At 42.2% G+C, this 27,290-nt stretch overlaps 1 protein-coding gene across 3 annotated transcripts in view; it reads right to left on the bottom strand.

Annotated features, from left to right (window-relative positions):
- The window catches only part of MAF (MAF bZIP transcription factor), a 185,950-nt gene that overhangs the window by 125,945 nt on the left and 32,715 nt on the right, over positions 1-27,290 (bottom strand). The window contains exon 3 of one of the 3 annotated variants that reach the window (XR_011003438.1): positions 10,581-10,702. The exons of the other annotated variants lie outside the window; for them this stretch is intronic. The gene's annotated coding sequence lies outside the window, so the exon portion shown is untranslated. The remainder of the gene's footprint in view (positions 1-10,580; positions 10,703-27,290) is intronic. 3 annotated transcript variants of the gene reach the window in all.

Below are 27,290 nucleotides of genomic sequence, written 5' to 3' on the forward strand. Positions count from 1 at the left end.
ACCACATCACAGCATCATACCCCCACCACCATTAAAGATTCCTGCAGAGTCAACATCATCAGTCCTTTTTTACATTCTCAACCACCAAACACCCTAAATAACCTGCAAAAAGAGCTCATTTCCTCAGCTATTTCATCTTTTAAGTAGCTATAAGAGAAAAGTCTTCTAAGGCATGAGGCTGGATAGCCAAAATCTAGCTATATGGTATTTGAGGGAGAGGAGGGGACAAACCCTATCCCATTATCTGCATTATCCCGTTACCCTTGGATGTCTTCCATGTACTTGGAAAAGCAATGCCCCATTCTTGAGGCTTCACATTGCAGCCACTGCCTTTTTGGCAGAAGAAGGGTGGATGTGGCTCCCTTCAAAGTCAATCAATGTCACATATTTAATCAATCTAGAAGGTCACCACTGCACTTCCATCAAAAAAAGTTGGGTACAATTCTCGCTGAGTCCTGATTGTTTGTGGGGAACTCAGGTTGCAGTGGGTGTTGGAAAAATTCTTTTCTGGCCCTTACCTCAGCACATCTTCTATTCCTAGGCTTTTTGTAAGAGTTTAAGATCAAATGAGAATTGTACTCAGGACTCTGAGATACAATGGTGCAGGAGGATGTGCAGTGAAACCTCAATACAGCAAAGTGACTTAGCTTTGTGTTTTTTTATGGCTGTGGACACATCCAGTTTTGCTGTGAGGTTCAGAAAGCTTAGGGAGCTTTTGTGTGAAGGCAGGTCACATTTTGAGCAAGCTTACAATGATTTTGAGTTTCACATTATAATAATCTATAAAATACCATTGTTCATCTGGGATGTCTGTGAGTGGTCACAAAACAGAAGTCTATTGTGTTTCAGGGAACTGTGACTAGGAGAGAGGACCATGGCAAGGCACATGTCAAAAACACTCAAACCTGAAGTCAGGACCCCTTACACAAACACACCCATCAATTCAAAACACTGAATCTGTTAAGCCAGAAATTTCTTCCTCCAAGCTGGAGTAATTTCATTTTCCATCCTGGTACAATTGGAGCAGGATCCAAAGCCCAGTAAAGTCAAGGGTAGAATTTCCATTGATTTCCAAGGAGCCTGGATCTGATCCTAGATCACATTGTCACTGCAGCAAAACCCAGCCGTGTTGCAGTGTACCCACCTGCTCTCCAAAGTCTCAGCTCTGGCCGTTCAAATCCATTGCAGGTACAATCCAGGTTATTTCAGCATTTACTTGGTGCAAGGCTAAATAAATACTGTTTTATCAAAATCGGTAATACTGCTCCTCATTAGTAAATTAGGCTAACTTATGCACACCTTTTATTAGGACAATTTGTCTCCTTAAGTCAAAACCAAGTGTCAAAATCCCTATTCTATCAATCAGTCCGATGCCCTCCTGCACCAGCTGTGAACTAGGGCTGGCTAAAGGCATACAGAAAAAGTGAATGAAGACCTTACAATGTTTTTTAACGAGGTTCTTAGGCTTTTTTTACAATAATTCAACAAGATCTGGCTAGGTAAGAGATCAACAGCTTTTATGTACACAAGAAAGGAAGAAGGGAAGAAGGAAAGCAAAAAGGAAGGCAGGCAAAAAGGGAGGAAGGAAGTAAGGAGGGGAGGAAGACCCTCTGCTTCATTTATTAATACTTCATATTGGTAAGTCACAAAAACACAAAAACACAAAACCCTCCTTTAACCTTTTCCTGTTCTCAACAAAATCACCCACCTACAAATTAAAATCCCATCCAGACATTGCTGAAATTACTTTCTTAGGCAGTTCTGTAATGTAAATTGTTCTGCACACTAAGAAATTATTTCAAAAATAAGACACGGAGATTTTTTCCTTGTGTGCAAATCAAACCAGAGAGGAATTTCTGGGAAGAGCAAATAATCTTCTGCAGCCAGTACTAGAATAGGTGCCCTAAACAAACCTCCAGAAGAAGCATAATGAGGCAATGATTTATTGCGTGCTATGCAAGTCTCACTGCTGTGAGTGTGTTGTAAGAACCAGAGAAAGGGAGAGGCAGTAATCATGCAGCCTCCTTCTCCTCCTCGTGTGTTTCTGGATATTACCTGCTCAGGATATGAGTGTGAGACAGGGCTGCAGCCTCCCTGAGCTGCAGGACTGGCAAAGGATCTTTGTGCTGCAACATCTTGTCTCGTATTTATGGCACCATCTCCCACTGCCTAAAAAAAAAAAAATTAAACTCTGCATATGGATATTCTGAAACTTTGCACAAATATAAAATGTCATTCGTGTTGGATGTGTTATTGCTCGGTGTGTTCTAAAATGTTACCATCAGCAGGTAGAATCCTGGATATTTCAGAATGAAGGGTAAAACTTCCCTTGGCTGCAAAAGGGTCAGCATTTTAGCTATGAATTAGGAAATAAATACAAACAACCGATTCTACCCACAGAAATATTTGTAAGAAAATCTTGATCCTGAAGTGCTAGAATCAATTAAATGAAGAGCAGAAATATGCAATGTAACCAGCATTGCACCAATCAATACAAATCAACATGAGCCTGACCCTGTATGTGTTGTATTTGCAATTAGCTGGGCTTTTTTACAATTTAAAATTCATTTGGGTTCTTGTACTGACTGGCAGGTTGCTTGCACTTATACCCATATTCCTCCCAATTTCTCCAATTTAAAATACAAAAAAAAAAAATCCCCACAACTAAGAATCAGTCTTCAAATGTGTCTGGTAAGTTATTTATCATAAATAAACATGGAAAAGATTACCTGCAGACTACTTGTGCTCAACTTCCCCCCTAATTCCCCCCCACCCCAAAAGGCTAAATCAGTGAAATAAATTAATTGTTATGAATTATTCAGCTCTACCTGTGGCAATGAAAAATAGCAAGAGCATTAGGATTCTTGTGTACTAAGCCTCTAATTTATAGAGAATGCATATTAATAAAACACAGGATATTCATCAATATTCAAGTCACTGGCTGCCTGACTATTTAATCTAAAATTACCAGCCAGCTCAAAAATCTTACTAGTTAATCATGTAATCTAAGCCATTCTGATATTGATGGTTAACATTAATTGCCCAACTGCCATTTATAAAAACCTCTCCTACATCTTCCCTTTGCCTGGCAGAGAACCTTTGACACATTTAACTTTTCAAACAAGCTGGAGTAGGTCAGCTCATCCAGCCTGTTCTCCAGCCCAAAATGTTTGTTTGCTTCATTCTCATGAAAGGGATATTGTCTCCTGTTGTGGTTTTGCTTTTGAACATGAACAATAAAAACTGTCCTTCATTATAAGGATCTTTGATACGTTCCCCTCGTGCTGCAGATGTTCTGCAGGTGGAGAGAATAACTAGCTGGATTTTGTTGTCTGCACAGATTGTGTCATCCTTTACAATGGAAACAAAATTGTTCGGATCAGGAAGGCCAAAACAGTCTCATCTGCCAGCCACGTACTCTACAAAAAGCCACCAACCACAGATTTCCTCCCCCGAACCTGACTTCACACTCCAAAGGGGATGGCTGGCAAAGAGCAGTGACACCTTCAGACATTGCCAACTTCTGCTGCACGACCTGCTCTGCACAAATCAAGGTGAAAGGTAATCACTCATGTGATAAAACTTGGCCAAAGTTTAGGCTCAAACTCCCACACTTTATCATACCAGTAAGAAGTGACGATGAAGGGGATGGCAGTGACATCTTCCTGAAGCAATGCACCTGAGCCTGTCTTGGTACTTACCATCTGATCTTTTTTCTTATTCTTCTTTTTTTCTTTTTATTAACTTAATCAAATTAAAGTCAAAAAAAAAAAAAAAACCAGAAAAAAACCCCAAAACTCCGCAAGCAAACAGAAACTGTTCAGTTATTCTAACCAAACAGTTAGGATCCTGGAAGTTAACTGCAAATCAGCAAACCTGCAAAAAACTCAGTATAGCAGAAACTTCAAACTACAAATACATAGGGTCATGTAAGTGCTACTGTATAATTAATAAATGATTTTTAAAAACAACACTCTTATCTGTTTCAAATGACACCCTTGGGTCATTTAAGCTGAAATTTAAGCATCGTGGCAAAATTTTGCAAAAAATGGGATTTTCTTTGAGTAAAGAATAGTTTTCTCTGTAATACAGTAATTCTCTGGATTAAGAGAAATTGCTTGTATTCTATGATTTTGCCCCTCTGGAATCCAGGAGCTACCAAGTTAACAAGTGTATGTTCCCATGAAATGAGGGCTGCTGAGCAATGCCTGCTCAGATAAGACACGCCGTGTTGCTTCTACTCCCCAACTACTCTGGAGCAAAATCACCCTCCTGGCCTTGAGACTTATGTAAGGGAGCCCACCACCCATCCCAGCCGTGTCAATAAGAACTTGAACCTGGATGTTTGCAGAACACAAACCCTCCGTGTGCAATAGCAGTGTCTCCCAGACCATTTCAAAACTCCAGTAAATATTTGCGGAGGATGTTTCGCAGCCCTCGCGCAGGTCCCGTCGGTGGCTCGGCGCGGCTTCCCCGCGGTGAGCTCCGAGCTGCTGAGAGGGAACAACGTGCTGACAGCAAGGAGAAAATGATGACTGCACGGTGAAACACGGCCTCAGAACAAGCAAAGACTAAATAAACTCTCAGCATACCTTGGTAGTTCTTTGTGGCACAAAAAGTGGCTTGGGCCTTGTCTGAACTGGGCTTTTACCTAAGTTGGAAAACCATGTTTAAATTAAATTTAAGGCCCATTCTTCTTAAAAGCACTTCTACAGTGCTTTGGCTGGACAGTGTATTTTTCTAACCAATGTTTACATAGTTTGACCCATTTTCACTTCTTTGCTTTAGCTGAAACTATTAATTAAGCTATTTAAAAATTAAATTGAGTATATGCCTGCCTTGGAATGGATCTCAGGCTTCATTTAATTGTTGCTTCTTGTCCTGAGTTTGGCTGTGAGGGTGTGTGAATCTGTCTCCATTTGGAAATGAACACAAAATTACAAATATATTTCATACAGACTATGAGATTGAGTAAAATACTGAAGACATGCCCTGCTTTAATTGTTTTAATTGTTTGGGATATATCCCCATGCTATTGAAAAATTACATCTGCAAGTAGCACGATGACATGAGTCCAGTGTAGCTCACTGTGGAAAGCTGTGCAATTTTAAATGGCTGAGCTGGTGTTTGAGATATAAACCAAGTTCAATTTTTGTGAGCACAAAAACAGTCATACATTACATTTCTTGTGGTTTACATGCCACAATCTTGCTGGACTTTTGAGTGGAAAATACACCTAGAAATTAATGAAAAGGGGAAATCTCTATTTTACTATTTGCAGCTATAATAATTCAGGGCTTTCTCTCATAGAGGGGCCAATGTGCAAACTGAAGTCTGATTTAGATTTTCCCATTGAATGACTTTTCTGTACAGAAATCTCATGAAGACACACTGATTCTTTAAACTTCACCGTTGATGCTGAAATTAGGCTGTGTGTCAAAATTACATCAAACAACTGCACTTATTTCCACCAGAAAAATTTGATTATTTCATTGTCATTTACATTACATTTTTTCCCCACTATAATGCTGACTTGGTAATTCCCTTAGGTCTGGACACCTCCAAGTAAACTTTTTCAGTAGAAAGAAGGCTTTCATTATATTTCATAATTTTTTTCCACCTTGATTTGAATGTTATAATTGAGTTGGAGAGATATTTGTTGCTAACTTCATGTTTTGCCAGGCTCCATGAGCAGCATCTTTTAATTTCTCTCTTTCTGATGAACCTTTTGACTTGATAAAAGTGGCTTTAAGGTATTTTTACAAAAGAGGCCAACAGAGCCAGTTCATTTTAAATCCTTCTCTTTAAAGTATCTCATTTCCTTACTATTTCTTAATAGAGGCACTATCCTGCAATGTCATAAAGAATGCCGCAGTTGACTTCAGTGGGACCAGGATCACTCTGTACTGTAATTAGTTCTATATTTCAAAACATTAGAGGTCATTTTCTTCCTTTTTTTTTTAATCTGAGAAAAGAAAACATTTGGAAAAAAAAAGGCTTTCAAGTGTGACTGTCAGTAGAATACTAAAAATAAGTTGCAGGCATTCCAATTGCTACAATTTATGTTTCTAATGAAATTTTCCTCTTCTCATTTACTGCAAATTTTTAATGTAAGCTTTTACAGCCATTGATTCAGTATCTTTAATCTTCCACCAATATTAGATAGAAATGGAACTAACTAGGGAAAATCTATCTGGTTATAATACACAGTGTCTATAAAGTTGTTCAGTTCATCCAAAACTGCTTTTTTTTTCCCCAGTGGGTCAGATAGGATAAAATTATATTTTGAAATACTGTTAATACTATTCTGAGATTAATACACTTGTAATTAATAATATTTAAAATATTATGATGCCTCTGGAGAAATCAAAGGATTCAGTGTCAATCACCCTGACTACCAGCGCTGGGCAAGATCCCACAGCGCCAAGTTCTGGTTCTTTTAATTGCATTCAGCAGCAAAAGCTACTCCCTGAGACTGGTAGCAGAATTCAGCTCCAGCCCAGAACAGGGAGGGAGCACATAATTTCCAACTACTCATTTAGATGGGATCTGTCAGGGTTTGCATGAGCAAAGGCCTGGGAGCCAAGTCTCACAGGGAGAAAATAGCTGAGCACCCACACCCCGGGTCACGGCCTCTCCGTCCTTCCCTGTGCCAAGGGCTTGCCGCAGGCTCTGCCAGCACCACACTCCCTGTTTTGCAAAGAGGGCTGTGCTGCTTCACTGGGAGCTGTCAGGCTCCATCCCCTGCCCCAAGCTCCTCTTCCCAGCCCCATAAACACCCCGGAGCAGACACCCTTTGTCCATACAGTCTATTTATAAAACCCCACTTCCAACATGTTTCGGCTGGTGTAGGTCAGCTCCACGGCTCCAATTATGGCAGCCAAGTTGTGTTGCAGGAAGGTGCAGCACCCAAAGAAATGGTTCAGGGCCAGTAACAACTTGACCCCAAGCAGCCCCAGCAGAGCAGCATGTCTGACCATGCCCTTCGAGCAGGGTGAATACGTGCTTTGCCCTCATGACCATCGTGTCAGTGCTAAAAATATAAAGCACTTCGACCCTGCAAAGAGTTTGAGTGTGCCTTATGGATAGTCCCTTTAAAATCCACAGGTCTCTAAGGCAGAATGAAATCCCGCACCCACTGAAGCAAATGGAAAAACTCTCCTGCCCTGCAGGGTGCCAGTAGTTGCTTCCCAGGGCAGGAAAGTTAAGAACATGTGCAAGACTTTGGCAGGACAAGAGACCTATTTTTGGACACTGCTTATTCTAGGTATTTCTACTGTTCCCATTAACACGGTCCCAGAACACGTGGGAATCATTCATGCATTTGCTAATCTTGAAATGAGAAGTGAAGGTTGCCCAAATTCCCTGGATGAGGAAGAGCAGCAGAGGTGGGTCTGTCTGCCTGGGGGTTGCTCCCGCACGCGGAGTCTGGCTGGGACATGGATACACCATGCGGCCCACAGCAGCAGGGCACAGGGATACAGAGTCTGGACACCTCCTCTGCCATAACTGCCCATGTATTTACCCCTCCCATACCCTCTGCTCAGGCAGTAACAGATGAGCCCCATCAAACACCCGACGGTGTCTCTGCAGCTGCCACGCATGGACAGGCACTTCCACATCCCTATGGGAAAGCAGTGTGTATTCCTGCTCTGCTGCGGAGACCCGACCTGTGTGCTCCCCACTCCACTTACTTCTCATCATGCACAATTTCATGGCTGGGATGCACAGGAAGGTCCTGCCAGGATATGACTGGTTAGTCCCACATTCCCAGGGCTTTATCCAGCAGCACATGCCAGTCTCTGGACAGAAAGGTCTCTGTTGCTTCCAGCAATAGGTCAAAACGTTTCCTCTGCACTGGCCAGTGTGGTTGGGAGCAGTGGGGAGGTGAGCACCCCACATGGCCATGGCCATGGCTTGGCACACAAAGCACCCCAGACATGCACAGCCATCCTCACCACCTCCTCTGGGCACAAGGGGGACTTAGGGGCTTACATGCACGTGCATGTGCATCTTTTCTCCTCCATCTCATCTATATCTGGTACAGGGAAGGGGTGTGATCTCCTGACAGTGTGAGAAAAAGTCTCTATTTATTCTGTCTGGAAGGGCGTTGTGCACAGTGAGAGCATCTCAGCTCACGTGTGTGCTCACAGGAGACATCATTTGGGGTGCTGACAGAGGAGCCCTGGTGCATCTCCCTGACTATGGGGGTTTACCCACAAATCAAAGCCAGCAAAAGGAGAAATTACTTCAAATCTACCCTGCCCTCTTCCAGCACCCTAATACTGTCCAGAAGAGCCAGTGCTGAGTTTCAGTGGGCTGGAGGTGTGGGCACAGGCTCCCTTCTGCTGACTTGACTGAGCCCCAGGGCCCCTCAGGGCTGGTAGTGACGGGGGCACTTCTGTCAGCACTCTGCGGAAACAAGTTAATTGACATATGCTAACCCACTGTTAAACATAACACTGTCGTGTTTAAAAATATACTAGCTAGTTGGATCAAATACATTTTAAAACATGACTGCTTTTTATTTTTTTCTGAAAAGGATGAGGTTTTGGGTAACATGTGCTAGTAAAAACATTTTTGAACATGGTTGAGATGTAGGAGATGTAAGAGGAAGAGCAAGTGTCCTTTGGCTGAGTATAGTCTGCAGGGAAAGTTAACTTAAAAACAGGTTTTCCCTGATAATGTTAATTTGTTTACATTGTCCAGTTCACAGGATTTCAACATGAACATGCAGCAAAATGTCTGTGTGCAGCATAATACCCATGTAATCCATCTGCAGCGTTTGTAAATTCAGCCCTCAGGCACCACCGCAATAAACACCATAATCATGTAATACGATAATAACAACTGCCCAAAAGCACTACAACTCTTCCTGTCAATACAGGTATCTCTTTAATGACATGCTAAAACTGAAACCAGAATTAAAATCAAGATGTTGTTTTGTGTCTTTAGCTATAGTTGTAATATACATCCAGGGAGAGGACTATTCCCTCCGACTGAAAGGAAGCCAGTTTCTGACTCTGTCCATTTTTCTTTCTGTAAATTGCTACTGCTGAAAAGCACACAAACCATTCCTCTTTGCATGTTCTTCTGCTGCAGGCTGGTCCTCCAGCACTCTTCAGCCCAAGGATTCTACAAAGCTAAAAGCTGCAATAGCTTTTTACTTCTAGTTTGAAGCCAGGATCCTCAGCTACACAATCACTTTCAGTGAAGCTCTTCACACCATCACAGGGCAGTGAGTGTGATTTTGGCTAGTGGATGAAATAGCAAGTGCAAGAGAACACTAAAAGACAAAAGACTTTCTTTCCATGCAAATGTACTGTGGGACAGCAAATGGAAAATGAAATAGCAAAATCTAGGTCAGTGAAAAGCTTATGGTATGAAGAGACAATAAGCAGAATTGCCTCTAAATATAAGAAATACTTACTCAGGTTTTTACCACAAGCACTGAGGGTTCTTTAAACAATAATGCTGGGGCCAGATTTGTAAATCTGCATGTTCAAATATCGTGGTGCAAAATGAAGTCAAGATTCAAAAATGAAACCATGCATCAAATTCCTGGCAATGAATGTACACAAATATATGTTGCGATTGTCCATCATTTGTGCCCGAGTCAGTGCAATTGTACGGCTGTACGAGGGGTTTTCAATCAGGCTTTGGGGATGAAGTGCAGAGCTGAGACCCATCTCTGGCTGAAATCACAGGGGCTACAGAGAATTTGCATGGATACTGCTCAGAGATGACATTTCTGTTAGAATAGGTGAGGGTGTTTTGAGGTTTACATTGCATTTTATGTGCAGGGTTTAAAGCACAGGAGAAATTAAGACAAAGTTGCCTATAGAGATGAAAGGAACCTGCAGAGCCCTTAAAGCAAACCTCTCATTACAGAGATACCTGGGCCAGGGTGTCCTCTGCTCCAAGAACTGCTATCACATGCAATGGCAACCTCCGAGCTCAGGAATGTCTTGTCCTGGGACTCCAGGGATGGGCATTTCATCAGAGAGCTGGGGCCAAGAAGACCCTGGCCATTTGAGTTTGGACTTAATGATATGAGAGGTCTTTTTCAACCTAAATGATTCTGGTATTTTGTGTGCTGCAGCCCAGTACCTTGGCCCTGTATATCTGTGAGATATGGAATGGGAAAGAAGACTGAGGTTGGAGCTTAGAGAAGCTTGAACACATTCTCTCAGTACTAGCTGCTATCAGAAAGAGAAAGGAGAAAAAAGAAAGGAAAAAGCTGAGGCTGAACGCTTATTCCAGGCTCCTGCCATTACCACACTGTGCATGAGAGATCAGAGGGCTGTCCTGCCTCTGCCCTGGGGCAAATGCTCCTGGTGAGAAATTTGTAAAGTCCTCTGGCTATGTTATTCTCCAGAGGAGATTATATTATAAGATTTTTTTTAAAAGAGCAAGCAAGAAAAAAGCCTGCAAGCTTATGAACTTCCTTGATCTGAAGCTCCACAAATTCTTTCCATGGTTTTGGTACAGCACCTTATGTGCAGGGTGGAAGGGGAAGCTATTGAGTGTTGAATTACAGAGGGGAAAAACATCTCAAATTCCTTACTATTTATACTCACAACTTTCCCAAATCATTATACACAAATCTCCTAGCCTCAGCTGAACCGCTCACGGGTTACAGGGCCAAGAAAGAGGTGGAGCCTTCATGGCTCACTCTAAACCTTTCAGAAACTTGAAGTTCCTAAAGAAAATGAAAACAATGAAATTAACCACACCAGGCAGAGAAAATTCAACCTCTGCAGTGCCCCACAAAAACAGAATTCATATACAAGACAGTAGGAGGTTGCTTTCATAACAGGGAGCATAGGTTGCTTATTTGTGAGAAGTTTTCTGGGACTACCTTCATTGTTAAGCTGAGGCTGACACTGGGTACAGAGAGACAGAAATTTGACAAAAGCATTGAGTGATTGGGGGTATTTGAGAAAAAAATCTATTCTGGTAGTCCAGACACTAGGCTGGGACTTGTTAAGTTGTGAACTTGTTAAATTCCGGCTCCACCAACGGCTTCCTGCATGACAAGAAACCAAGAGCCTATTTCTGATGGTACAAATTCTCTTTGACTTTCAGAGACACCATGGCCTTCATGTGGCAGCTCCTCACCCGTAAAGCTGTTTGAGGATCTGCTTCCCTTCCTGCACACGAGCTCCACCAAACACCCCTGGGATGTTTCAGCAAACCAGGGGGCACAGAGGGGCTTTAACCTCACGGGACAGGCCCAGGTGCAAGCCCTGAGAGATTCATCTTTGCACAGTTCTTCTCCACCTCCTCACACAAGCCTGCTTTTGGGGTGGCTTAAAGCCTTATTTGAATTTTTAAATTCCTTTTGCCACTCCCACAACCAGATGGGGGAGAACTGCATGGTTTTCAGATTTTAGTTTCCTTGTCATTATTTATGGTGTTTCCTTGTTTTGCCAAAGTTTCATTAATTATTTTTAGCCCAAACAGTGAATTAAATTAAGAACACCCATTTCTACTTTTGTTTCTGGACTATTTTCATTTCATGGCTTTCAAGTTTTAGCAAGTGCTGTTATTTTTGGATTTTCAACATTGAACAGGGCAATAGAGACATTAAAGTAAGAAATATGCTAATTGGACTATATAATAAATGTAAAAGTTATGAGAACTCTCTAATCACATGAGATTTGGAGGCTCCCACCTCTACCCTAAATAAAAATCTCAGTCCTATATGATTGAGCATGAGGCTCACCAATACTGCTCACAAGTACCACGTGCAAGAAAGAAGCACCCCATGGGCTCCTTCAGAGGGACAAATGGCATCTTCCATGAGCAATTTTAAGGTACTAAACTGTAACCATTTTACAAGAAGGACCCAGGAAACTCCACCAATAGAAACAGAGATGTGGACTCCAGGACTGTATCTAGGTCCCTAGGAGGACACATGAGATTCTCAAGAGGATTGAAAGGAAACTCCCCATGGAGTGATTCGGTAGGGCAGTTTCTGTCCTCACATCTCTCTGAGGGAATTCCTGCAGGTAATGCACAGGTCCTAGAGTCCAAACTCTCCCCAGACTATCTACTAACCAAAAAGTCTGCAGCCTAGAAGAGTGCTGATGGCCAGGGACATAGCTGCTCTCCCACCTTTTCCATGCAGGAGGGATGGACCTGAGCTCACAGCTTTGCTGCCATGCACAAGGTGCCAATGGAGCCAGCGGGGTTCAATGAAATGTGCAGCCATTGAACTCTGTTATGTTTATCCACACCCAAGTGCTTTTAAACATGGACTGTTGAATTACCCAAAAAGCTCCTTTGCCATCACGCTCTCAGATTTCTAACTGATAGCCCTTAAAAATAGAGTTTTACCCCCTTAAACAAGGAACTATAACTTTACTAGAGGTCTGGAGCCTTTTGCGCTGAGCTTCGACCTACAGCAGTATTTCCCTGCTAGAAAAAACCAGGCTGGAGTTGGTGACATAACACCAAATATACAGATGGGACCACACTATAATTAGCAAGGGAATGTCATTCCTGCCATCTTTGCTTCGTTTGTAACTGTGCCTGTAAGCTCTGGGGAATGGTGTGCATTTCACACAGTCTGCACAAGAACGAGGATTGCCAACTGTCCCAGTTCTGGTGGGATACCCTTGGTCCTCTGACCCGAGGCTTGCAGAGATGCCAGCAGCGCCGCTGGAGAGCAGTGCCCCTCGCCAGGCCACTGCCATGACCGCTGGTCCCAAGGCAGAGGGGAGGGATTTCTCTGCATGGAATCAACAACTCATCTCCCTCTAAAACACTTCATGTTCCCATCCACAGGACCACTGCCCATTGCTCCTTGACAGGCTCCTTCACAAGGACCCAAAAACATCCTTTTGCCCATCACCAAGACAAATGAGCAGCCAGGGCCTAACAAGAGAGGCCAATAACTCTGTTCCTCTCCACACTCAGCCTGCTCCCAGGAGGGAGAGGATTTATTCAGAGCAAATATGGGGATTTTCACTGGAGCTGTGCTTTTCAGCATCTAACCACTATTTTTAAATCTCTCTATTTTCTCCAGTAAAACACCAAATCAATGTTTAAGGTTTTACTGCTGACTTTAAACATTCTGAATAATGTTAAGTCCAGTTGTCTTTTGAACACTTTTTCATCCTCTGCAGGCACCTAGTTGAAAAACTTACTGTTGGTTTTGCTATGTCTGTGCAGTCAGGTGAATTTGTCTGTTTTTTCACCAGGCTGCACAAACTGGTGAAACGAGCCAGGGGAGCAAACAAATCCATAACGTAACATGTTGCTTGTCTTACGCACAAAATTCAACTCAGCTTACTCAAGGAGGCCTATTCATCCTACTGAGTCCAAAGGGACCTTGCCTTTGCATGTTAGAAACATTAAGTTGTACAGATTTTTAACCTTAGGGATTTTAAACAGAACAGACCCCTGTGATCATCTCATCAGAGTCTTCTTCATGACACATAAATAATTTCCCTGTGTATTTCTTGCACAAATGCTGAATTTTGATATAAAGTAGAGCACATTTTTCTGGTAAGGACTTTAGCCTTGATGAAAAACTTCAAATGATGCTCAAAGCACCACATCCTTATGTAAGATTTCCTGATTTTTTTTCTTTTTTTGTCATGAAAAGTCCACCACCACAACTCCTCCCACAGTGCCACCATATTAATTGTAGAGGTGAGTAAACTGAGGCATGGAGGAGTCAGGACTTCCACAAGGTTACAACAACATCCAAGTGTATTTTCCCACTGTTATTCTTATTGAGGTTCCACTGAAAGGGCTGTCTGGTGTGAGCTGCCTGTCCCTGCTGTCACCTTCCCTCTGCCCCCTGCCTGTGTCGTGTCACTGCTCCCTGCTCAGCCCCAGGTGAGAGAGGCACCCCAGTGTCCCCAGCACCCACCTGCACCCCCAGGCTGTGCTCCCAGAGCCCCTGAGTCCTGCCCCATTTGTGACAGAGGAATCAGGCAGCTCCTGCTGTGAGCTGGAGCCAGAGTCCAGGAGTCTGGAGACCTGGGGTCTGCTCACAGCTCTGCCACTGAATTTTTGCAGATCTGTAGGGAAATCACTTATTTCCCCGGGATTTCCCCATAAATTTGACAGAGTGCCTTGAGATTCCCCAAGGAAAGGCACTGTTCAAGTACAAAGCTTAATTATGATTGTTATAATATAGTCATGCCACTAATTCCCACTAAGAACTGCAAATCGCTCCCATTCCGCTCCTCCATCCCCCATGCTTGTCAGTGCTGGTGGACAATTAATTCCTCAAAAAGGAATATATTAAACACATGTGAAATCTTTTTTATTCACAGGACATCTCTGAGCAGATTGCAGTTCCCTTCAAACATATTTGTGATTTGAATGCGTCAAGTGATGTATTTCCATATTTTTTTTAACAGCTTGACAGAATTTATTCAAAATTCAAGTTGTGACTGGCCAAATAAATCTTGCAACATCCTTTCTATGCCTGTGATCAACCAAATTCTTCTGCCATGTAGAAATTTAAAATTCATTTTCTATAAAGCTTGCATAGTTGTCTTTAGAAATCATATTGAATGAGCTGCTTTCCCCCCAACCCAGTTAAATTTAGTCATTTTGAAATCCACAGGAAGCAAGCTCAGGAGGAGTTTAAAAGGCTGAGGTGAGTTCATTGAAAACCTCAAATGAATTAAAATACATTGAAAATACCTTGCATTTTTGCCCTGCAATAAACACTAAGGCTGCCACAAGAAATGCATCAGCCTCTCCCAGCCAGGCTGAGCCACAACTACTGTGACTTTTCTTAAGCCAAGGGGTTAATGCAACCCTTGCCACAAGGGTTAAAGGATAAATTCAGCTCTATGGCCATTGCTTATGGAACGTTTGAAGGGCAGCTCAATATCCCACCTACAAAAATCAACCCCTCAGCTCTCAGCCCTGCAACCTGAACAAGGAGCTCTGAGATCTATTTGTGTAATATTAGACCTGAAAAAAATTACAAGTTGTGATGAAATTAAAGACATCCAAATTTTTAGCCATTCTCTGCTGATAAAGGCTCTATTATTACCATTTACAAAGGGGAAACACAGCCAATTATAAGCTACTTTTGGCACATGCCAGGCCTCGAGTAGAAGATAAGCCAACACAGCAGAGCTTGCAGCTGGAAGCCCAGAAACGTGAAAATGAGCTGACTCATGGAAATATCCTCATATAAAATATCGGTTGGTTATTTTTCTCTGCCTCCTTTCTGTGTGTCTTAGGAATGATATATGAATTGCCTTATTTACTTTGTCCCATAAAACTTACATTTTTTTATTAATGTGCTGCCAGCTCCAAGAGCAGTCGGTGTGGGAGCAGATGGAGGAAGGGAAGCAGGAGGGAGAACTGCTCTTTTGGGGGCACAGCATGGGAAAGGTCCCCTGCAACACTGCAGGTCTAAAAGCACAGTGGTCAATTTTCACTGAGTTTTGTCCTGCTCCCAGAAAGCAAACCAGCTCCTCATTCTGCCCTGATTTCACCAAAACTGAGAGGCTGCCTGCACTTACATTACACTGGGGGGAATTAGTGCAAAATGAGTTTATTCTCCTACCTGAAACCAAATTGTGAGCAAAAGTGATTTCCTCTGGTTTTGCCCAGTGCTCCCCATCCCAAAGTTCAGCCCCAGCAGCAAGCCTGATGTCCAGCTCTTCCAGCCCTGCTGTTCCCCAGCTGGCAGGGGATGTCACTGGCCATGGGCTGCCATCAGCAGAGATAATGACTGAACTTACTTGCCTGGCACACCAGTGTGGAGCTTTTCCCTGCACTCACCCCAATTTCCACGAGGAAATGTAACCTTTGAGATGTCTGTCCCCTTTCAAGCCCACTTGGAAAGCATTCACATGTTGTTAGGAGAGGCCTGGATCCAGGTGGGTGGGTGGTGGGATGCTATATGCCTCATTTCCTTAGGAAATGAGGTTAAACAACCCTGCCCTCCCTCATTCCACTGCACTATTGAATTAAGGATGGTGAATTCTCATTATGAATATAATTAAAAGCAACAGCCTCATCTAACAATCTATTTTTATCCGTTCCTCACCTAGACGAGCAGCAGAAGAAATTAAAATCTGAAGGGAAGAACCACAGTCGGGTAGAGTTTTGCTCTCCACTGGATGTAACTGTGTTGAAACACAATTTCAGTAACACAACCTTCCTTAAAAACTACTGCCCAAAAAAGATGTGCTTTGGATGCTTTGTTTTTCCTGGGAAACCCATGTTTAACAACTGCAAGGGCACAGATTGGGAAGATATTTTCATTTTATGAGGGAAGAAGGCATGAGCTTTGCAGCATTTCTTGCACCAGCTGCCGGCCCCTGTGGCGGCAGGGTAGGTAATTAAAAAGGACATCGTGTAACAGATAAATGCAGGATAGTAAGTAGTCATTACTTGATATATAGTATATCATCTATTATTAGAGGCTAATAATTCTCTAACCTATTCATGTTAGTCTTTTGTCCGAGGAGCTGGCTGCTTGGCACATTCTAAATTTCTCAACATAAAATTTATTCGATGTTACAACTCATATCTAATCCCAAATTTCTGTGCATTTCACTGCAGTATATCATGTAGCGAGGTAAAAGCTCAGCACTAAATCCTTTGCAAAAGGAAGAATGAGCCAACAAAACTCCATGTTTTCACTTCCCTGCCAGAAAAAAAAAAAAAAAAAAAAAAAACAGTACTTTGAATATTTTTCTTGGTTGTAATTTTATTTCCTCCTTTTGAATGCTGCAATTCTAGACATGCTCAGCTGTACTTTACACAGCACTCAATAATGCACTTTTTTCCTGATATTTTTATATTTGTGGAAATAACCTACATTTTAAATAGATTTCTACATACATTTAAATACATTTTTTAAAATGCATTCTAAAGGGAACCAAAGGAAGTGCTATTGTGTTTAATCACAAGGAGCAAAATCCTCAAGTCATGTAAATCACCATTTCACAATCTGCTCCGCAGTATCCTAATTTGGAAAGTGTATCACAGCAAACCAAGCTGAATTTATAAAGCATTCTTTACACGTTCAAAATGTTCATGTAACTTAAGAGTGTCAATCCCCATCAGCTGTCCTAGATCACTTGAAGAAATAGAAGTAGAATTTATTTATTTGGAACTTAATTTCTTTTCTTCTAACTACAGTTGCTTACTTTTCTTTTTAATTTTATTTTATTTCACTTTCTTTCATTTTAGCTCCTTTAACTTTCTTTTACTTTCCTTTCCTTGCTTTTATTTTGCTTTATTTTTATTTTTATTTTTATTTTTATTTCTAAAGCCCAGTCTAAAAACTTAACTTACACTATAAAAAAAGCCAAACCACCCCAAAGTACCCAATTACAGCATCTCCAGAAGGTTTAGAAGCCAGAACAGCACTGATAAAAAAAGCCACATGGGACGAAGCAATAATGCTGTGCTCGCCCGCAGGATCTCTGCTGATGAGCAGCTCTACAAGGACTCCACTGATAAGGACTCACAGCAAGGAACTGTAGTAGCTGCACCAAAAATGACACCAGATCTCTGCCCCGTCTTCCAAATTGTTTTCCAGTGCAGCTCTCTCCTGGGAGACGGAAAACACTTGCTGCAGGTTATCGAAACCTCACACTTTCCGTTTGCCTGGCCCTGCCACCAGCCAAGAGCTGGAGATGCAGCAGGAGGACAAAGTCTGCAAACTGCCAGGAGAGGCTGGAGCAGACCTTGGGAGAGGAGCAATGGGAGCCTCCCAGCAGCTTCACATGCAAATCCCTCCAAAGAGCTCTGGATTACGGCTGGACCCAACTCCAGATTAAAATGAGAGTTAAGTAGTGGAGTTAGGAGCAGAGACAGATGGGGAAAATACTCCCCTAGGGATTAGGAAGCATGTGGCATTCAAAATGTGTGATATAATTTTTATGTTGTTTGCCTTGTTTGGGTATCCTTCATAGAAAAGCAGTATTTTGTCCACCAAAGGCTACTAAAACCTAGGTGCATTTTTGCAGTGCTGTGCTGCTCGTTTTTTGTCTGTGAGCCACATGGCATCTGTGCTCATTTGAATCCCATTCCCCATAGTTTTGCCTGGAATTGGCACCAGCCTCCCCCTCCTATAGAGGGATTCTGTATGCTGCACTATAGCTGTTATACTCCACCCCAGAGATTGCTGCAGTTCGGCTCGGCAAGATTTACTTTCAGGCTCCCTGTAAGAGTACAAGCATTTGGGGTCCTTTCTGTGTTTTAGAGAGGGAATAAACACCCTTTGTTAGGACTCAGAGCAGAAATACAAAGGGTCCCATGTCGAGAGGCTCTGCCCTGGCTCTTGGAAAGATGCAGGGAAGGTTGAGCACAGGAGAGTGACTGGCTCGGCCAGAGCACGCAGCACTAATGCAATTACAAAAGGCTCATATCTAGAAAGTAAAAGTTCATGCTGATATTAAAGCGATAGCAAAAGAGGAAAAAGCCCTCTCAAGTATGTTGAAAACACTTGACCCACTTCTATGTAAACTGACAACCCCTTGCTTTTTCCCTAAGATTAGCAGCCTCCACCCCACTTCACTTGCAGTCTCCAAGGACTTTTAGTAACTTTCTCGCCGGTGTGTTTAGGAGAGGGGAAATATTTTCCTATGGCTCAAATCTCTGTTAGACCAACTGAATTAGAGAAAAAAAAATATTACTTCACTTTCTAACAGATGCACGAGTGCACCTTGGGATGAATGTGTTACTGAGTCCAAGTTAATGCCACCTGCCTCCCAATTACATTTGCTGCATTGTCCCTTGTGGTGTGCACCTGTGACATGCTGGCACAGAGCGGGGACGACTGGAGTGTGCAGGCGTGGACCGAGCCACACAGGATTTTGTTTTGCAAAAGTCTCCCAGCAATTAGTGCCGTGCTTTCTTAAAGCATAAGGGATATTCTACAGCAGCTGACTTTCTTTCCTCGCCTCGATATGGTGAATTAACACAGAGAAATTGTTGTCTTGTAAAGGGGCAAAGCCGTGAAACTATAATTTAAAAAACTCTTCACCTTAGGATACCAAATGTCCAGCTGGCCAGGGAGCAATCTAACGAGGGAAAAGGTCATTTATGGGCTCCCTGCTACCTCTCCTCACATATACACCTACACAGCCAATTAACTACCTCCAGAAATAATTCCCATCAAATTTCAATATGATTTTTACAGCTGAAATAATAGAGAAATCCACAAGGCTGTGATTGTTTGCAGCAAGAATGATGAACAAAGGAAGGCTTCCAAGGTTTTAGGCTCATTATATTTGTTCCAGTATAACATACTGGTATTTTTTTCTTCTTTCCCCTGGTAGTGTTACAGCTCTTTAAGTGGCTGAACAGCATCTGCACCAAGAGGACCACATGATGAGAAGCAGAAGCAAGGAGACGTAGTATTATGCATATTGTAAGGGTACACTGAGCAATGCGCTAGCAGTGACGTATGTACTGACAGGATTAATTTGACATTGGCAAGTGAAAACTTATTTTGTCATTAAGCTATCATAATTATACCATATCCAGAGCCACCGGATGCCCTAGCTGAGAACTCTACATATGCTGCCTTTGCAGTGAGAGGCTAATACAGAATTTTAACATCCATCTATTTCTGATGGGGTTGGTACAGAAGAACAGATTGGGACATTGATGGTTTGTAAGTACCCCACGACTACCTACGGGTAGTCAAGGTGACAGCGGCACTGGAAAATGGCTGAGGGGCATTTGCAGCCTCTTAATGGGGGCCCTGCTTTCCACAGCCTAAAAAGGCAAGAAGACTTCAACAGACTCTAAATCTTTTTGTAATGCAGCCTGGCTAAACACTGTTTCTAATTCATATGTTTTCAGTGAACAGGATATTTCCTTGTAAAACAAGGATATATAGGAAAAATAAAAACATGCAAGCTACATACAGGAAAAATGAACTTTAGAAGCCAGAAAAACCATGAAGGTTTTTGCATGTGACTAATATTCAGAAAAATCAGTCTTTTGTCCCTGCCTCCATTATTTATTTGAACAATTAGATATGCTTAAGAATGGAAAACCAGAAAGATACCAGGACAGAAGAGCTGCTGCTCTGTTAAGGATGTGGTATTGCAATATTTATTGCTGCTGAGATAGGAAAAAAACAATAGAGTATCCAAAAAAAATTCTTAAAGTTTACAAGGTTTAAGAACAGCAATTTTAGGTTACCTTGAGGTGACAATTTACAAACACAATCGAAATTGTGCAATAAGTTAAGCAAAAAAAATTGGTTGCATTCTTAGTTCATAAACTCCCCTGTCAATGACAAAATATGCTATTAGTGGCCTCAGTACAATTGTGGAAGTATTCCTCAGTTGCGATTGAATGTGCTGGGTGTTGGGGTTTTTTCATCAATGTTGTGTGTTGTTGAGTTAAAAATGACAAAGCCCTGGATTTCTTCATTCTTGCAATCTATTCTTTTCCCCTGACTTCCTGTTTTCATGAAATTTTAATCAGGCATTTAAAATAAATAGCTATGCAGAGCCTCTATGCCTCTTTGAATGCTTGGGATGGATGTTTTGGGTAAAGTGATAGTCCAGAGACCTTGAGAGCATTTAATCCCATTCTAACTTGGCAAGACAACAGAAAATTAAACCACTGAACTCTTCACTTCTAGCAGCTCTGGAGAGATTTTGGGGGAAGGATGTGGTAGATATTGCTGTGTGGGACAGGACAATGAAATTACAAGTCCATCTCTGTTCTCCCTGTTATGAATACTGGCAGCAATCAGACCAGTTTAGAAGGTCAGCTCTCTAAAAAAGAAAATGTTCAGCCCCTCAGTGCACACCCTGCACCTGGACAGGCAGGAGCCTGCTTGGTGCTCACCCTTGCACAGCCTCAGCCTGCAGCAGTTGTACAGTACCCACTACATGACAAAATCTGGGGAAGATAACACCAACACAAAAAATGCCAGGAGCCAGATTAGAGCAGAAAAGAACCTGGGAGGAGGACAGAGCCAGCCAGTGGGGATCTCACTGCCTCGTAAGAGTTTGTGGCTGACAGGATAAAAGCTCCAGATTTTAGGAAATTGTAGGAAAGCTCCCTGAATTTCAGGGTCAATGGTTCAGTTATTAATGAAGGTGACATGATTTGATATGAGGGTCAATGACCCCAGATCACAGCTAAGCCTGATCGCTGAGCCTTACTCTAATTTAAACTTCTGTGGGATTTTTATTATCAGACATATTAAGAGGTAAGTGCTCCATGCAATAAAGTAACAATGTACAAGCAGGCCAACAAATTGCTACAGAGTCAAACCTCTCATCAGGGACGAGTCAACTTCGCCTGGTCACGATTTCCTGGAGAACTGTGTTTAAATTGGAGGCTTTTAAACACAGTCACATCTCTAGTTGCCTGTGTATTTTGGAAATGTTTCACTTCTACTGGCATGGGGGTCAAGGTTTTTTGCCTGAACCAGGAGGAAGATAGAAGTGTTTACTCTGTAGTTGTATACACTGCTCAGTTCTGATGAGGATGAATCTGTTGCCACCTCCAAAAAGAAGAAGTGAGAGAAACTAAATAATGAAGCAAACTTACAACATCAATTTAGAAAAATGAGGGAGATGGAGCCACTTTAGAGATGTGAATGAAAGAAGGGGATTATGGTGTCCTTTTGAGGGGAGACAAACTTGGCAGGGCTCACGAGATGGCACAAGTAGTATCTTCTGTTGAGAACAATGAAAAGCTGCAGGATTTCATACCTAATGAGTACTTCCCAGTTTTGGGGGTCCTTTTACCCTGAATTCTGCTTGATTCTTGTTTCACCCCACCTACTCCCCTCCCAGCCCCAGCAGCAGTGTTTTCTGCTCTTGCCATGTCTTTGAGCCCTGCTTGTAGGTGCAGGGAGCATCATTTACACAGTGGGGTACACCTTGCTTCTGTTCACCACCGTGAGCCATGGCAGAAATCTCCTCTGTGGCCAGCTCGACAGCCTCTCCTTGGCATGGCCCCTGACTTTGACATATCAAAAATAGCAATGTGAAAATTAAATAGGAAATATTTTCATAGAAAAAAATATTCCAAGCAAAGCAAAACAGAGCGACTCTTGGCTCCTTGTCCTTTAACATGCATATTCAATGTGCAGGAAGCTAGGAAGAGCTATTCATGGGGTTGGCTTGTTTTTGTTAGTTTAGGTTTGGGGTGGGGGGGACCATTTTCAATGCATGCTGGATCCTTCACAAATTTTAATAAGTGGTTTAAACCATAGTGATCCCTTACCCCCCTCCCCCCACTTTTTTTTTTTTTTTTTTAATTAAACAGTGTTTAATTTCTGCAAGGACATTTCACTTTAAAAGGAAGAAAGGGCTGCTCCATAAGAGCTGTGCAAAGCTTTTTCTAGTCATTTCCAACAATATATTTTGGAACTGTTCCCAGTAAACAGGCCAGATTAGCAGCCTTTGGTTCACATTTTACATTGTTCCTGAGATAGGGGAGCTCTGAATAGCAGACTCTGTCCATACTGTTTGGTTGCAATAAAGCTAATTCTATTCAGTATACTATAGCAGTATGATAGCACTTGTGTAGGATTTCCCTTCGCTTGCATATTTATAGGGTCTTGTAGAGCTCTGCTGTAGCTCAGTGCCAGCATGAAGAAATCAAGCTGTCAGTAGTTTCTATTTTTGTCCCTACCTATAGTTTCAGTAATGACAAGTGAGTGAGGCAACATATGCATTTCCCATCTACAGGAAAAAATTACTGTCTTCCTTCAGTGTCTTACATCTGTGCTACAACCTATTTTCCTAGGGCTTCAGATTATGTTAGCTGATAGTTAACATGTACAAGCACTGGTCAAGTGCAGTTGATTCGCTGCATTAGTTGAACCACAAGAGAAAAAGTTCCAACAATTCAAAATTCCTGGTGCTTTTCCTTTCTGCCCTTTAAAAGAGGAGAAGAAAAAAATCCTTCCTGGGAAATAGCTGTTCTTGTATCACATCCTGACTCCTATCATGCTTTGATCAGCACACACATTCAAGCAAATGAGGATTCTCCTCTTAAGATTAAGGGAGCTGCTGATTATATTTAATGTCCTCTTCTTGACCTCAGATGGTTAACTCATCACTGCAGCTTCTGGGGGAATTGTTTCAATGAGAGCAGAAAACCCAAATCTGAGCCGTGGTCAGCAGCATGATGCCACACTGCTTCATCGGAGCAAATGGAAGGGATCTGGGACCAGGAGCCAACGCTAACAGAGAGACAAGGTCTCCCAAAAGCTGCTTAATTATTCAGGCAATGCCTGCATCGTTCACAATCTCCCCCCTTCTTGTAAATATTAATCCTGATTTACTAATGCTCCAACCCCATCAGGGCATGGCCACCCAAGAATGCTGCCAAATCCAGGCCAAAATTTGGGAAATGCTTCCTGTGAGCCCCAGCAGCTGGAAAACACTGACTCTGAAGGCAGTGCCAGGGACAGCAGGCACGGCTTTGGCTTGACAGCATCAAGGCATTTACAGCCTCTGACATGACTGCATCAGATCTTCAATGACAGCTAATAAAACAGAACTACACCCCATTGCTTTGAAAAGCAGCAACTCAGAACTCCTTCAGAGATTAGACTTATTTAAATAAGGGAAAGACACTGGGCTTTAACAAAAGCTCATAAGGAAAATAGCTTGGCAAGTTTGATAACAAGGAAAACATTTTTTTTCATATTCTTTCTTCTTCCTCCCAGCTCTGTCCACTCCTTGCCTTCCCCATAGCCTAGAAAATCAGATATTTATCCTGCACTTAGTGCCTGAAGGGGGATATGCTCACCTCAAAGTTCAACACTTATCCATGCTGCTTCTCCACCTAAAGTGACATTTTTTTGGTACCATTCTGGGGCTTCAACACACCACAAGGAACAGGCAGAATTAAGATAGGAGGGCAGAGAGGCAGGGGACAAAGTAAGAACTGTTGGGCTGAGTTGTAAATAAAAAGCAGTCAAAATATGTTAAAAAATACAATGCAGAGCTATAAATCCCTCTCCTGTGTGAGCCAAGCTACTGTGTTACAGAGCTGGAGGGGCTGTGAGACTTCCCGTTACTTTATAGTCCATGACGATCACCCTCTTGCAGTGCCACAGTATAACAAGCAAATGTCCCGACTCCCAGGAAGCCACTCATAAAAAGAGGCACTACAGCCTCTTACAATCCTCCAAATAGGAGAAGCAGAAAGAATGGATTCTTGGTCATCTCCCCCCACTCCGCGCCATAAACTTGTACTTATTTTGCTAATTTTGTTTTAATTGTATGCTGCAGCAGAGGATGTTGTAAGCTGGGGAGGAGAGGGAGAGGAAGAGAAGGAGGGAGCCTGAAGCCAGGGAGTCTTCTCGCTTGTTAATACACAGGCAAAATGATATGCACATATACAGCTCCGAAAGCTACCATGGGGAGGGAAGGAACACAAAGGAGCCATTTATTGCCTGAAAACTGTCTCTGAACAAACCCATTGTGTTGAAGTAATACAAATTCACAACACCTTCCTGCCTCTTTTTCCATCTGGATCTGGGCTAGTTTGGGTAAAGGGTCCTGCCACCCAGCACAAGCCCTGGGGCCTCAGACCCTGGCAGAGCTGGGATTGCTCAGCATCCTTGGAACATCCCCTCTTAGGGCCAAATGCCATGCTGATAACACAGAGGTGAGAGAGAGGGAGGAAGAAAAGGAGAGAGGGAATAATTTGGCTTGGAGACTCTTAAAAAAATCCATCAACTCATTTCTGGTCAGGCTGTGGGTTTATCTAGAGAGGCAATTAAATCCAAGAACCAGAAGAAGGTATCTTTTGATGTAACATTTTGTTCTTTTTCTGAATACAAAGTTATTCCAGGCAATGCAGTTGGCCTGAAATAGTTACCAGTTACAAAATCGGGACTGCTCCTATCTCCCCTCCTTGTGCAATGAAAAGAAGATCCTCCTGCTGAGCTCCAAAGTAGGGGAAAAGCTATTAATTAAAAATAATTCTCCACGTTAAGGCTTGCTGCCTAAAGCTCAGCTAATATTAAGGAAATTCCAGCCGTTCACTCCCTGCTGCTGGAGGCTTTTCTTTCTCTATTTTGTTTTGCTAAGCTCTTTGAGAAGAAGGGGATATGGATATCGCCTCGACAGCTCCAGCCCCTTCCTTCTCCTCCCTGAATTTAGGCTCTGCTCTTTCCCTCTTTGCAAAGAAGGACCCAACCCATCAGCTTGGATCATCCTGGAAGGGAGAGCAGGTTTACTTTCTTTACACCTTCTTTTCAACCTGAGGTGAGGAAGGGGAATATCCCCTGACCTTGGTCCCACCCAAGTGTTCAGCACCAGTCAGAAGAGCTTTCCCAGCTCACAGCAGGGCTGCCCCTCATCCCTGCTCCAGCCCCATGCTCCTGCTGAGCATCGCAGCTCTGCTTCTCAAAATACCTGCCCCAAATTTTCAAGCCTCAACCACACTCTCCTCAGCCATGTTCAGGCACTGCTTCTTCACGAGAAACTGCTCATGTGCAAATCCAAACCTGCTTCTCTGGCTGGAGTCCCTCAGATGCACTGTCTCAGACCCTGGGACACAGGACCTCCATGATAACAGCTAATATGGGAAAAGTATCTTTCACTTCTGCTTTTTTGATGCCAATTGCACTAATGTTAAATATCATATAAAATTTCCAATAACACTTTCAAAAACCTTTTACATTTCATCAGGTGTTGCCACAGTGCTTGAGAAATGTAGAAAGTGTACAAAAATGGAAATCTGAAGAAAGAAACTAATCAAACTTCAAAAACATTCTTTTTTGTGCTGGGAAAGGCTTGAAATTCTATGTTTTCCTATGCCTAAACACTATAGAACTGCAGCAAATAGGCTGATTTTGACAGTGACAATACAACTGCAAAATTCCTGCCATTATCTCAAAGCACATCTTGCACTACTATTTTCTTAACAGTTCTACACAGTTAAAAACATCCTCTCTAATTCCATTATTTTCTTCTGGATTCATATTTCATGCAGGAATCTTTTAGAGAAAGGACCCCCAAAAGCTTGTTTTATCAAATTCTAACTTTTATCATTTCAAACCCACTAATGCTGAAATTTGATGTACAAGCTGTCAGAACAAAAGCCTCTCTTCAGTGCACACATTTTGAAGCCATTACTTTCATTTTTCAAGCAACAACAACCAAAAAAAAAAAGGAATACCTTCAGTATTTTTTATTATTCCAAATTTCTTTTTGAAGTTCCTTAAGCCTCAAAAAGGTTTAGTTAAAACAATTTCTATGTTTTTAGGCAGTAAGTTTTTAGCACCCCTTTTTCAAGTGTGCTTTTCTAAATATTCTTTTCTACTGAGATAAAGGTTAAGAGAAGGTAGTGAAAAAGACAGTATATGATGGGGAAAAGTATTTCATACACCACTGTGAATTTACATAGAGCTGTCAAATATGTTATACCAAAAAGGATTCCACTAGGACAGACAAATAACCTCTTCATTCTTGAGCATTAGTCCTAGGAAGATGTGAATTTAGATCTTGATTCAATAAAGTGTTAAGTCCATACTCAGGCACATACAGCTGAGTCTGATTCAAATCAGAGAGGCTGGAGATCAAGTTAATTTTGTACTTACATGGGGATTTTGGTCCAAAAAACACGCAGAGCTAGCACTGAAAGAACAAATCACCCGTCATATCTATGCTTTCTTTCAAAATCATGACTGCACCACAGTGCCAACACACATACAGCAAGTCCAGATTAACATATTCCCTTGGGAATTTCTGTAGGACTCTAAGCACAGATTACATGGAGCTGGCCATGAATCTCTATTTGCTGGTGACACAGGATTCATACTGAATAGGCACCTCAGAGAAGGAAAGTTATTCTTTAAACTGTCTCCTAAGCAAAATGTGGCACTTATTTCTTCTAAATTTCCACAGTGGAGATGTTGTAACCCATGATGTTGATCCCTTATGCTACTACTACCCCTTTTGCAGAGAAAATTACTCTCTGTACCATTGCTGCTGTGCAAACCTATTATAAATATTACTTAAAATCATCAATAACATTCAAACATATATTTCAGCCAGTCATGTGAACTGTACTCTTGATTTTCTGAGTTGCCATCCTTCCCTTAAAACTGTTTACCCAGCCTGAGTTCACACACATTCACATTGTCTCAGTGAGTAATTCAGGTTGTTCCATGGGCCACATCGATTCATCAGCAAAACCTTAACGTGAGCTATTTTGAGCCAAAAAATACAGGATGTTTTACTTGAACTGCACAGGCAGCATCTTTCCCAGAATCCCAGCTGAAAGATGAGGTGCCCTCTGTGAGCAGAGGAGTAGCAGTCATACAGCTCCCTACTCACTTGTCT

The sequence above is a fragment of the Anomalospiza imberbis genome, chromosome 12 (assembly GCF_031753505.1).
Source record: "Anomalospiza imberbis isolate Cuckoo-Finch-1a 21T00152 chromosome 12, ASM3175350v1, whole genome shotgun sequence".
Classification (NCBI taxonomy): Eukaryota; Metazoa; Chordata; class Aves; order Passeriformes; family Viduidae; genus Anomalospiza; species Anomalospiza imberbis.